The 13,245-nt window shown below is 35.2% G+C and overlaps 1 protein-coding gene across 1 annotated transcript in view; it reads right to left on the bottom strand.

The window, feature by feature from the left end:
• The window catches only part of LOC148946382 (uncharacterized), a 184,819-nt gene that overhangs the window by 130,876 nt on the left and 40,698 nt on the right, over window positions 1-13,245 (bottom strand). The gene's annotated exons all lie outside the window — the stretch shown is intronic.

Below are 13,245 nucleotides of genomic sequence, written 5' to 3'. Positions count from 1 at the left end.
AAATTGGTCAGTTTGTTTCTAACCCCATCTCACACATAACTAACCTCTCTTTCTTCTGGTGTTTTTCCTCATTTATTTAAGGTTGCTAATGTTGTACCTTTGTTTAAAAAAGGTGATTCATCTCTAATTTCAAACTATAGACCTATTTCTCTCCTTCCTGTAATTTCTAAGGTTGTTGAAAAAGTAGTGTATTGTAGACTCTCTTCATTTGTATTTAGTACTAATACGACTGCAGGTAATTCTCTCATAACTAACCATCAGTATGGCTTTCGTCCCAGTTTCTCTACCTTGCATGCACTTTCAGATGCAACAGAGTTTGTGCGTGTTAATCTTGACAAAGGCTTGTGTGTTTTGGGTCTATTTCTTGACTTTTCAAAGGCATTTGATATGGTCGTTCACTCTGTTCTTTTGTCTAAATTATCTTCATTTGGAGTGCATGGAGTCCCACTTGAATGGTTTAGGTCTTACCTCTCAGGGAGATCTCAGTATGTTTCGGTTAATGGTACTTCTTCCTCTTCCTTGCCTATTGTGAAAGGTGTCCCACAGGGCTCTGTGCTTGGACCACTTTTTTTTTTAATTTATATTAATGATCTTGTTGATGGTCTTCATCCCCTTGTGCACCCTATACTTTTTGCTGATGACAGTAACTTCTTCATTGCTGCAGTGGACCTGCCATCTGCCATTTCCCTAGCTCAAGGTCTTCTTGATAAAGTAAAACATTGGTGCTGGTCAAATGGTATGACTCTCAACAGCCAAAAAAGTGCCATTGTACACTTTAGAACCCCTTATCGTATGAGAGACGCAGGGGAACCAACCATCCTGACTTATGGGAATGATATTATACCGCAAGCTTCTATAGTGAAATTTCTTGGTGTGTATCTTGACTGTTTTCTTTCTTTTAAACCCCATATAACTCATACCCGTTCCCTTGTCCTCTGCCAATCTTCAATGTTATACAGGGTTAACTCATTTCTTCCCCCTGATGTTATGCTTTCTCTTTATTATGCTTTTATTTTTCCTTACCTTTCTTATTGCTGTTCTGTCTGGGGTAGTACTAATAAATCTCTTCTCTGCTCACTTCAAAGAGCCCAAAATAGGGCAGTGAAGGCTACTTTTCTTCTTCCTCGTTTTTACCCTTCCTCTGATCTTTATAATGATACTGGAATAGCTCCGCTGGATCGTATTGTGGGTAAAAGTTACCTTTATTTAGCACATTCTGCTTTTCTAGGTAGACTCCCACCATCTCTGCAGCAGTTTTTCTTTCTGTCAGGCTCAGGTAGGTATTCTTCTTCTTTACGTAGCTCTTATCGCAGGTTCATTTTACCTAAGCGTTCATCGACAGCAGGTCAGAGGTCTCCTGTTTATCAATCTATTTTACTATGGAACTCCATCCCTCCTGATGTCCCTCTATCTCTTTCTGCAAAGGCACTTTCTCGCTGGTTATTTCCAATATATTATTTTCCCCCTTTTTTATTAATTTTTTTCATTCTATCCACATTTTTGTTTTTTTTTTTTTTTTTTTTAATTAAATATATTTCAAATAATTCTCCTATTTTATCCTTTTATTTCTCCTATTTTCATAAATGTCTCTTATATAATTTTTTTTTTTTTTTTTTTTTTTTTTTTTCTAGTGCTTTATAATAGTGTCTTATTTGTTTTGTTGGCCCTGTACAAGCTTAGCTTCTTGGGCGTGTTTAAATTTTAAGTTTGTAATTGTATTGTTTTTTTTTTTAGTATTAATAAATTGATTGATTGATTGATTGATTGATAAGAGTTTGAACGTTACGAAACTTTTTGGTCTGGCAGCAACCCTGATTGGAGGTCACAAGTAAAGGTCTAGAATAACTTCTTTTCAGATGGTGGCATGAACAGGTTTGCCAACTTGCACTCTTTTAATGTGAAATACACTCTTTTTTTTCATTTCACTCTTTCACACTACGGACCAGATTTGCACTCGTTTTGCCCAATATTTGTACTTTGCACTTTTTTTGCGCTCATTTATGAAATGATCGAAAAAGTATTTTGCAAAATAAAAAACTGTACTTGACGTGACTATAGTAAAGTAAGCTACAGCTCGCGACTAGTTACTTGGACCTCTTATATTCCTTTCAAGAATTTAGATAAATGGAGACAAAATTTCAACTAAACATTTGATGCAGTCAATTATTAAATAAAAAAAACAAGTTTTTTAAACTGAAAGTAAGGAGCGACATTAAAACTTAAAACGAACAGAAATTATTCTGTATATGAAAGAGACTGTTCCCTCCTCAACGCCTCGCTCTTTACGCTAAATTTTTTTATTGTTTTTAAAAAATAAAGTTGTGAGACAGAGTCAAACTTTAGCGTAAAGAGCGAGGCGTTGCGGAGGGGACAGTCTCTTTCATATACAGAATAATTTCTGTTCGTTTTAAGTTTTAATGTCGCTCCTTACTTTCAGTTTAAAAAACTTGTTTTTTTTATTTAATTTTTGAATGTTTTTGAATAAATGTAGGTTTTGATCTTGGCTCACCGTACATGAATAATTAAAACAAAATTTTCATATTAATTTACTTTTATTTAGTTAAATGGCTTTCTCGAAACTTGTTTAATTTTATTTATGAACGTTTTTATTAGTAATAAATATACGAAACTTACGAATTAACTTACGTAACGAACTTCTATATTCATATATTTTTAATACATTTATTAGGGGGTTCGCCCCCTAGTCAATACCTTGCTCTTTAAGCGAAACTTCAAATTTTGTTCCAATTCTTTAGAAATGACCGCTTAATCACAAAGACCGTTAATTAGAATAAATAGCTCTTATGAAAGTACTAAAAAATCTTTGGCTTAAAGAGCGAGGCATTGACTATGGGGTGAACCCAATTATATATGCAATATTTTCTGTTCGTTTAAAGTTCCGATGTTGCTGCTGTTGTAGTTGAAATACTTGTTTTTTTATATTAAATTTATGATCTTTTTTTAAATAATGCTGGGAAGTCCGGCGTCCCCTTCATAGCAATGTCCCTTCCCCCATGAAAACTTCCTTCATGTAAAGATCCTCCCCCATAACCCCGGACCCCCCCACCCCCCCCACTACCATGAAAAATCTCCCCTGAAAACGTCTGTATACTTCCAAATAACCAATACTATATGTTAACATTGGGTAAAGTTCATAACTTTCAGCCCTCCCCCGGGAAGTTCGGGGGATTAAGTCATCCTAAAAGAAATACTTGTAATATTTTAGAACATGCTGAACAAAATGGCTATCTCAAAATTTTGATCAGGTGACTTTGGGAAAAAAATGAGCGTGGGAAGGGGCCCAATTTCCCTCCATTTTTTTTGGTCCCTTAAAAAGGGCACTAGAACTTTCAATTTCCATTCCAATGAGCCCTGCCACGATATTCTAGGACAACTGGTTCGATACGATCACCCCTGGGAAAAAAAAAACAAAAAAAAAACAAATAAACACGCACCCGTGATCTTTCTTCTGGCAAAAAATGCAAAATTCCACATTTTTGTAGATGGGAGCTTGAAACCTCTACAGTAGGGTTCTCTAATACGCGGAATATGATGGTGTGATTTTCATTAAGGTTCTATAACTTTTAGGTTAAAAAGGGGGGTCTTTCCCCCTTTTTTCGAAAATCAGGCAAATTTTCTCAGGCGCCTAACTTTTGATGGGTAGGATTAAACTTGATGAAACTAATATATTTGAAATCAGCATTAAAATGTGATTCTTTTGATGTATCTATTTGTATCAAAATACCGTTTTCTAGAGTTTCGGTTACCATTGAGCCGGGTCGCTCCTTACTTACAGTTCGTTACCACGAACTGTTTGATAGTCCAGTTAAAGATTCAAGCAATCACAATAAACAGCTGCAAATTTACAGCATATGATTACCTTTTAAGCTAAAAAAAGAATGATAATCATTATTTAGAGGTTGATTTAAGCAGGTTGATTTTTAAGCTGTTGACATTATTAAGAAGTTGATTTTGATTTAAATAGGTTTGAAAAATTAAAGGTAATATGTTTATTGATCGAAGAATAACGGATAATTATTTGTAAATGGCATAAGAAATATAAGAATGGTCATAAAAGTGAAAGGGGCTGCGCGTGCAGCGGCAGGCACGTGCGCATAAATTTTTCGATGCACTCTATTTTAACAACTTGCACTCTTTTTGACTCTGAATTGCACTCTCTTTTGGCGTCGGCAACAGCGTTGCCAACAAGGTACAACTGCACCGTCTTGGTACAATTTAGAGGTCCTGGTACAGTGCAGTACATTTAGAAATTTTTGGTATAGTAAGATTTTCCGATACATTTAGATTTATTTGTTCTTTTTTGACTCAAATATCTGTCCCAAGTTTTATTTTATTGAAAAGTTTCTTATTGTTGTGGCAAATTTTTAACCTGCTGTTCCGATGATACAAATTACTTTCTTGCGCTACAATCTTCATCGGAAAACTGGTGCAGTTTATTTCAAAGTGTTGGCAACACTGTCGTAACAGAAGAAGCATAGTGTCGATAGTGTCGATAGTGTCGTTGCCGATATTTTCTGTATTCAAGAAACGTTCTTAAAACCATATATGAATCCTAAGTTTCGGAATTACAAAGTGGTTAGAATGGACAGATTGGATAAAGATGGTGGAGGAGTTATAATTGGAATCAAGAAGCAACTCAATTACACTCCTCTCTATTTTAATCGTTATGATGTTTGCGAGATGGAAGTGGTTGGATGTAAGTTATATCTGTCACCATCATTGAAAGTGAATATATTTAATGTCTATATTCCCGATGGAAATTCTTTGAAAACGCCTGAAATCTTACAAAAAATACTGGACTTAGTACCTAAAGGAGATAAAGTGATGATAATGGGAGATTTTAATGCTCATCATAGAGCATGGTGCACTTGTGGACTAGAAAATAGAAATGGAAAAATTGTAGCAGATTTCCTGCTAGAGAATGGTGAAGTTTCTCTTTTGACTCCTAAATATTTGTCAACCATACTTAATGAAAGAACTGCAACAATAGATCTCGTTACAAGCTCAGCGATCTTAGCCTCAAAGGTTGAAATAAAGAATGACAAAGTGTCATGTTTGTATAGTGATCACTACCCAATAATCACAGAGCTGTACTCCCAAAATGCTACAAGAATTCAAAACAAGACAGATAGGAAGCTGAATCTAAAGAAAGCAAATTGGGATTTATTTAAAGAAAAATTGAAAGATATAGACATTAGAAGTAAAGTGAATTGTCAGGAAGGCTTTGAAGCAAAAATTGAGACATTCCAAAATGAACTGAGAGAAGTTGCAGAACAGGTGATCCCTAAGGCAGGAGGAAGACAAAAAGGACATAAATTTAGTCTATAGTGGAATGAAGACTGTACTATGTCAAAAAGAGAGTTAGCCAAAGCAAGGAAAATGTATTACCAATTACCAAATTTTGAAAATTACATGTCGTGTCATAGAATATATGCTACATTTAGAAAAAAAATCTTTGAAACAAAGAAAACATCTTTTGAAATATTTTTAGGAAGCTTGGATTTCAGTGAGCCTCAAAATCAAGTTTACTATAAGGTGAAAAATGTAATTAATGGGAAGAATGAAAACATTGAGAATAGTCCTTTGATTGTAGATGGAGTGACAGTTACTGAAGATCAAGAGAAGGCGGATAGAGCACCAGACTATGTGGAGTCGGTGATGCGCAATCAAGATGAATTAAGTAACCTGGAAGCACTAACAATTGTAAAAATAAAGAGACCAAGTGAGAAAGATAATGAAGAAGAATGTAACAAATCATTTACAATAGGAGAATTGAAAAGAGTGCTGGAAAAACTGCCACCAACAGCACCAGGAAACGATGGAATTTATCCTCAATATGTCAAACAGTTGGATGAGAGATGGGTAAGTGTATTAGACATCATGAATACTGTTTGGGACAAAGGATGTTTCCCAAAAATATGGAAAGATCGAATAGTCACTATGATCCCAAAACAAGGAAAAAATTCAACCACATTAGAAAACTACAGAATGATAACTCTTCTTCCGGTATTAGGTAAAGCCTATGAGAGATTAGTGAAAGTCAGACTAAATTGGGCGTTAGAGAAAGCACAGATATTAAAGGATATTCAGTGCGGCTTTCGAAAACAAAGATCTACCACAGAAGTTTTGACAATGTTTATAAATAACACAGAATTTGCCTTGGAAAATTCGAAGTTTTTAATAGCATTATTCCTTGTTGTGAAAATGGAATTTGACAACATGGTTCACAGACATATATTGGAAGGGGTGCTAGAAGCAAGGATTAAAGGACGTTAACTTGGTTTTTCACATGATTTTCTAATGAAAAGAGAAGTAAATGTGAAGATAGGAAAAGCAATATCAGTGAGGAGAATATTGAGGCGTAGAGGGGTCCCTCAAGGCTCGACTCTGGGGCCTGATTATTATAATATTAGTGATTTCAACATCCCGTTGGACATTGGTGGTGAAAGAGCTGGTATATTTGCTGATGATAATGGTTTTTGGGTTATCACCAAATGCATAGAAGGATGACAAAAGACTTAAAGAAACACTAAAATCGTTAGAAATATGTGCAGGAGAAAACTGTGTTAAATTTTCAACTCAGAAAACCAAAGCAATGCTGATAACCAGGACAAAGAACTTTTCACTACCTAACTTAATGCTGAACCGCGTACAAATAGAATTTGTAAATGAATTTAAGTGGCTTGGTGTGACTTCTGATAAAAACGTAAGTTTCAAATCCCGTATAAAAACTTTGAAGACGGAATGCGAAAGACGGATAAATATCATGAAGAGGTTGTCTGGTGCTAATTTTGGTCCAAAGCCACAATTTATGGCAGAATTTTATCTAAAATACATTAGAATTAAGATAGACTATGGTAGCCTTATATTCTTCGCAGACAGTAAGTCATTGCTGTAAGAATTAGAGACAATCCAATACAGTGCGATCAGAATAGCTTTTTCTGCAAGAAAAACCACCCCAAGGCCATTCATTTTATCAGAAAGCGGACTTGTTCATCTTGATGCTTGGAGAGAAGTCCTAGCTTCAAAATTTTGGAGAAAGACGTGGATTGCAGACAAATGCAATCCGGTTAAATCCAGACTTCTTAAAGAAGGAAGATTTTGGTGTTCAAGCAGAAAGATGCATGGATTAGTAACAGCCAAGGGACTTGTGGAACGGTACACAAATGAGTGCAGTGTAACAGAAATGCTGAAAATTCTGAATCTTAAGATTGTCCCGTAATGGAAAGCTAGAACATTCCCTTGTGAAACTGAGTTCGAACTAAGGGATGGTCTTGACGTGGCGAAGTCCTTTAGAATGTTGAAAGATTCAAAATATGGCCAAGCAGTGAGTATATTTACGGATGCATCCAAGAAAGATCAAAAAGTTGGAGTGGCTTCTGTCATTCCCTCAAATACTGTGAGGAATATGATGCAGTTCGACTCTTCAACAACAGTATATCAAGCTGAAGTATTAGCTATCGCCGAAGCTGTGAGATATGTGAATGAGAACGGGCTAAATGGTGAAATCTATAGAATTTCTTAGGACTCTAAGAGTGGCCTAGAGGCATTGAAAAATATTTATAAGTCTCAATCGGTTGCTGGAGAAATTATTTATTGCCACAGTGAAATACAAAAAGTACTTGAAAACGGAATTGAAATTGTGCTTGAGTGGGTGCCAGGGCATGCACATATAGAGGAAAAGGAATTAGCAGACGAAGTGGCGAAAAGTGCAGCAGAAGGAGATGGATGTGTATAACAAACCATTACTCCAAAGATTTTAAATAGAATATCTGAAATTATAAAGCTATTAAATGAAAAGGCATTCGAAGACATTAAGGCATTTTCAATGAATAGATACATAGTGGACAGGAAAGACAAACGATTTCATAAAGCAGTGTATGGTGAACTAACTAAGTCGGAGGCGAGAATATTATTTAGACTAAGATCGGGTCATGCAGCAACACAAGCATATAGAGCTAGATTTTACGGTGAAGATGGAAAATGTACATATGGCAGTGAAGAGGAGACAGTGAATCATATGGTGTTTCAATGTCTGAGAACGGATGAAAAAGAAAACAAATAAGGAAGTTCGTGAAAGAAAAAAAAAGATTGGTTCCAGACGATTTACTAAGTAGTGAAAGATCTTCAAAAGACTTTAGTGAAGGTCTCAAATTAATATTCAAGTTCATAAAAGACATTAACCGAATAAATACACTATAGTGAAATATGTCAGTTTGATTCAGAAGAAGGAAAGCCTCTCAAGTCCTTAGCGAAGAGGGGAGGATTCTACGTTCATCATCATCATCATCATCCAAAGCCTATAACTGAAGAAGAAGAATAATAAGATATTCAAAATTGCTATTTCCCTAGTAGGGATAGCTCTGTCCTCTGTGCCATGGTTTGTTGATTAAAACACAAGGCGCTCGGCCCTTTGGAGTCCCTGACACCTGTACACTCGTTCTGTTGTGCAATTTTTGGCCTTTGGCTTGTTTTGACTGTTAATGTGCTTGCTGCAGACTTTCTTAGATTCCTGCATATTGCAACAACCAAGCTGCTTGAGGGTGCTTATCAAACCCTTTTTTACCCTGCTTTGATACATAGTGCTGTGCCTGCTTTTGATTTATATTATTGCTTGCTTAATTTGTTATTGACTGAGGCCCCCCCCTCTGCTTGTAGCCTACTTGTTTTATTTATTTGACAATTTATTTCCCTTTTTTGATTTGATTTTGTTGTTTTACCTGTTTGTTTTTAACCCCTCGGCGTTTTATTTATGATGACTGACAGGATGGTTAGTAGTCCTATCACCACTGACCCCAATAACTCTAATGTAGTATTGACATATTGTCTTTGTCATAGTCTTTGACATATTGAGGATAAATTCCATCATTTCCTGGTGCTGTTGGTGGCAGTTTTTCCAGCACTCTTTTCAATTCTCCTATTGTAAATGATTTGTTGTATTCTTCTTCATTACCTTTCTCACTTGGTCTCTTTATTTTTACAATTGTTAGTGCTTCCAGGTAACTTAATTCATCTTGATTGCGTATCACCGACTCCACATATTCTGGTGCTCTATCCGCCTTCTCTTGATCTTCAGTAACTGTCACTCCATCTACAATCAAAGGACTGTTCTCAATGTTGTCATTCTTCCCATTAATTACATTTTTCACCTTATAGTAAACTTGATTTTGAGGCTCTCTGAAATCCAAGCTTTCTAAAAATATTTCAACAGATGTTTTCTTTTTTTCAAAGATTTTCTTTCTAAATGTAGCATATATTCTTTGACACGACATGTAATTTTCAAAATTTGGTGAGTGGTAATACATTTTCCTTACTTTGGCTAACTCTCTTTTTTCCAGAGTACAGTCTTCATTCCACTATAGACTAAATTTATGTCCTTTTTGTCTTCCTCCTGCCTTAGTGATCACCTGATCTGCAACTTCTCTCAGTTCATTTTGGAATGTCTCAATTTTTGCTTCAAAGTCTTCCTGACAATTCACTTTACTTCTAATGTCTATATCTTTCAATTTTTCTTTAAATAAATCCCAATTTGCTTTCTTTAGATTCAGCTTCCTATCTGTCTTGTTTTGAATTCTTGTAGCATTTTGGGAGTACAGCTCTGTGATTATTGGTTAGTGATCACTATACAAACATGACACTTTGTCATTCTTTATTTCTACCTTTGAGGCTAAGCTCGCTGAGCCCGTAACGAGATCTATTGTTGCAGTTCTTCCTGTCCTTCCATTAAGTCTGGTTGGCAAATCTTTAGGAGTCAAAAGAGAAACTTCACTATTCTCTAACAGGAAATCTGCTAAAATTTTTTCATTTCTGTTTTCTAGTCAACAAGTGCACCATGCTCTATGATGAGCATTAAAATCTCCCATTATCATCACTTTATCTCCTTTAGGTACTAAGTTCAGTATTTTTTGTAAGATTTCAGGCGTTTTCAAAGAATTTCCATCGGGAATATAGACATTAAATATATTCACTTTCAATGATGGTGACAGATATAACTTACATCCAACCACTTCCATCTCACAAAGATCATAACGATTAAAATAGAGAGGAGTGTGATTGAGTTGCTTATTGATTCCAATTATAACTCCTCCACTATCTTTATCAAATCTGTCCATTCTAACCAATTTTTAATTCCGAAAGTTAGGATTCATATATGTTTTTATGAACGTTTCTTGAATACAGAAAATATCGGCAACGACACTATCGACACTATCGACACTATGCTTCTTCTGTTACGACAGTGTTGCCAACACTTTGAAATAAACTGCACCAGTTTTCCGATGAAGATTGTAGCGCAAGAAAGTAATTTGTATCATCGGAACAGCAGGTTAAAAATTTGCCACAACAATAAGAAACTTTTCAATAAAATAAAACTTGGGACAGATATTTGAGTCAAAAAAGAACAAATAAATCTAAATGTATCGGAAAATCTTACTATACCAAAAATTTCTAAATGTACTGCACTGTACCAGGACCTCTAAATTGTACCAAGACGGTGCAGTTGTACCTTGTTGGCAACGCTGTTGCCGACGCCAAAAGAGAGTGCAATTCAGAGTCAAAAAGAGTGCAAGTTGTTAAAATAGAGTGCATCGAAAAATTTATGCGCACGTGCCTGCCGCTGCACGCAGCCCTTTCACTTTTATGACCATTCTTATATTTCTTATGCCATTTACAAATAATTATCCGTTATTCTTCGATCAATAAACATATTACCTTTAATTTTTCAAACCTATTTAAATCAAAATCAACTTCTTAATAATGTCAACAGCTTAAAAATCAACCTGCTTAAATCAACCTCTAAATATCTACATGCTCTATGATGAGCAATAAAATCTCCCATTATCATCACTTTATCTCCTTTAGGTACTAAGTCCAGTATTTTTTGCAAGAATTCAGGCGTTTTCAAAGAATTTCCATCGGGACTCTAGAAATTAAATATATTCACTTTCAATGATGGTGACAGATATTGTCTTATTTGTTTTGTTGGCCCTGTACAAGCTTAGCTTCTTGGGCGTGTTTAAATTTTAAGTTTGTAATTGTATTGTTTTTTTTTTAGTATTAATAAATTGATTGATTGATTGATTGATTGATAAGAGTTTGAACGTTACGAAACTTTTTGGTCTGGCAGCAACCCTGATTGGAGGTCACAAGTAAAGGTCTAGAATAACTTCTTTTCAGATGGTGGCATGAACAGGTTTGCCAACTTGCACTCTTTTAATGTGAAATACACTCTTTTTTTTCATTTCACTCTTTCACACTACGGACCAGATTTGCACTCGTTTTGCCCAATATTTGTACTTTGCACTTTTTTGCGCTCATTTATGAAATGATGGAAAAAGTATTTTGCAAAATAAAAAACTGTACTTGACGTGACTATAGTAAAGTAAGCTACAGCTCGCGACTAGTTACTTGGACCTCTTATATTCCTTTCAAGAATTTAGATAAATGGAGACAAAATTTCAACTAAACATTTGATGCAGTCAATTATTAAATAAAAAAAACAAGTTTTTTAAACTGAAAGTAAGGAGCGACATTAAAACTTAAAACGAACAGAAATTATTCTGTATATGAAAGAGACTGTCCCCTCCTCAACGCCTCTCTCTTTACTTTATTTTTTTTTTTTTTTTTAAAAAATACAGTTGTGAGACAGAGACAAACTTTTGCGTAACGAGCGCGGCGTTGCGGAGGGGACAGTCCCTTTCATATACAGAATAATTTCTGTTCGTTTTAAGTTTTATTGTCGCTCCTTACTTTCAGTTTAAAAAACTTGTTTTTTTTATTTAATTTTTGAACGTTTTTGAATAAATGCAGGTTTTGATCTTGGCTCACCGTACATGAATAATTAAAACAAAATTTTCATATTAATTTACTTTTATTTAGTTAAATGGCTTTCTCGAAACTTGTTTAATTTTATTTATGAACGTTTTTATTAGTAATAAATATACGAAACTTACGAATTAACTTACGTAACGAACTTCTATATTCATATATTTTTAATACATTTATTAGGGGGTTCGCCCACTAGTCAATACCTTGCTCTTTAAGCGAAACTTCAAATTTTGTTCCAATTCTTTAGAAATGACCGGTTAATCACAAAGACCGTTAATTAGAATAAATAGCTCTTATGAAAGTACTAAAAAATCTTTGGCTTAAAGAGCGAGGCATTGACTACGGGGTGAACCCAATTATATATGTAATATTTTCTGCTCGTTTAAAGTTTCGATGTTGCTGCTGTTGTAGTTGAAATACTTGTTTTTTTATATTAAATTTCTGATCTTTTTTTAAATAATGCTGGGAAGTCCGGCGTCCCCTTCATAGCAATGTCCCTTCCCCCATGAAAACTTCCTTCATGGAAAGATCCTCCCACATAACCCCTGGGCCGTCCCTCCCCCCGCCCACTACCAGGAAAAATCTCCCCTGAAAACGTCTGTATACTTCCAAATAACGAATACTATATGTTAACATTGGGTAAAGTTCATAACTTTCAGCCCTCCCCCCGGGAAGTTCGGGGGATTAAGTCATCCTAAAAGAAATACTTGTAATATTTTCGAACATGCTGAACAAAATGGCTATCTCAGAATTTTGATCAGGTGACTTTGGGAAAAAAATGAACGTGGGAGGGGGCCTAGTTTCCCTCCATTTTTTTTGGTCACTTAAAAAGGGCACTAGAACTTTCAATTTCCATTCCAATGAGCCCTTTCACGATATTCTAGGACAACTGGTTCGATACGATCACCCCTGGGAAAAAAAAAAAACAAAAAAAAAAACAAATAAACACGCACCCGGGATATTTATTGTGGCAAAAAATGCAAAATTCCCCATTTTTGTAGATGGGAGCTTGAAACCTCTACAATAGGGTTTTCTAATACGCGGAATATGATGGTATGATTTTCATGAAGGTTCTATAACTTTTAGGGGGTCTTTCCCCCTTTTTCGAAAATCAGGCAAATTTTCTCAGGCGCCTAACTTTGGATGGGTAGCATTAAACTTGATGAAACTAATATATTTGAAATCAGCATTAAAATGTGATTCTTTTGATGTATCTATTGGTATCAAAATACCGTTTTCTAGAGTTTCGGTTACCATTGAGCCGGGTCGCTCCTTACTTACAGTTCGTTACCACGAACTGTTTGATAGTCCAGTTAAAGATTCAAGCAATCACAATAAACAGCTGCAAATTTACAGCATATGATTACCTTTTAAGCTAAAAAAAGAATGATAATCATT

Source organism: Artemia sp. Qi Xiang Cuo, chromosome 12 (assembly GCF_049724085.1).
Source record: "Artemia sp. Qi Xiang Cuo chromosome 12, ASM4972408v1, whole genome shotgun sequence".
Classification (NCBI taxonomy): Eukaryota; Metazoa; Arthropoda; class Branchiopoda; order Anostraca; family Artemiidae; genus Artemia; species Artemia sp. Qi Xiang Cuo.
The sequence above is the reverse complement of the archived record's forward strand: the minus strand, read 5'-3'. Positions and strand labels throughout refer to the sequence as shown.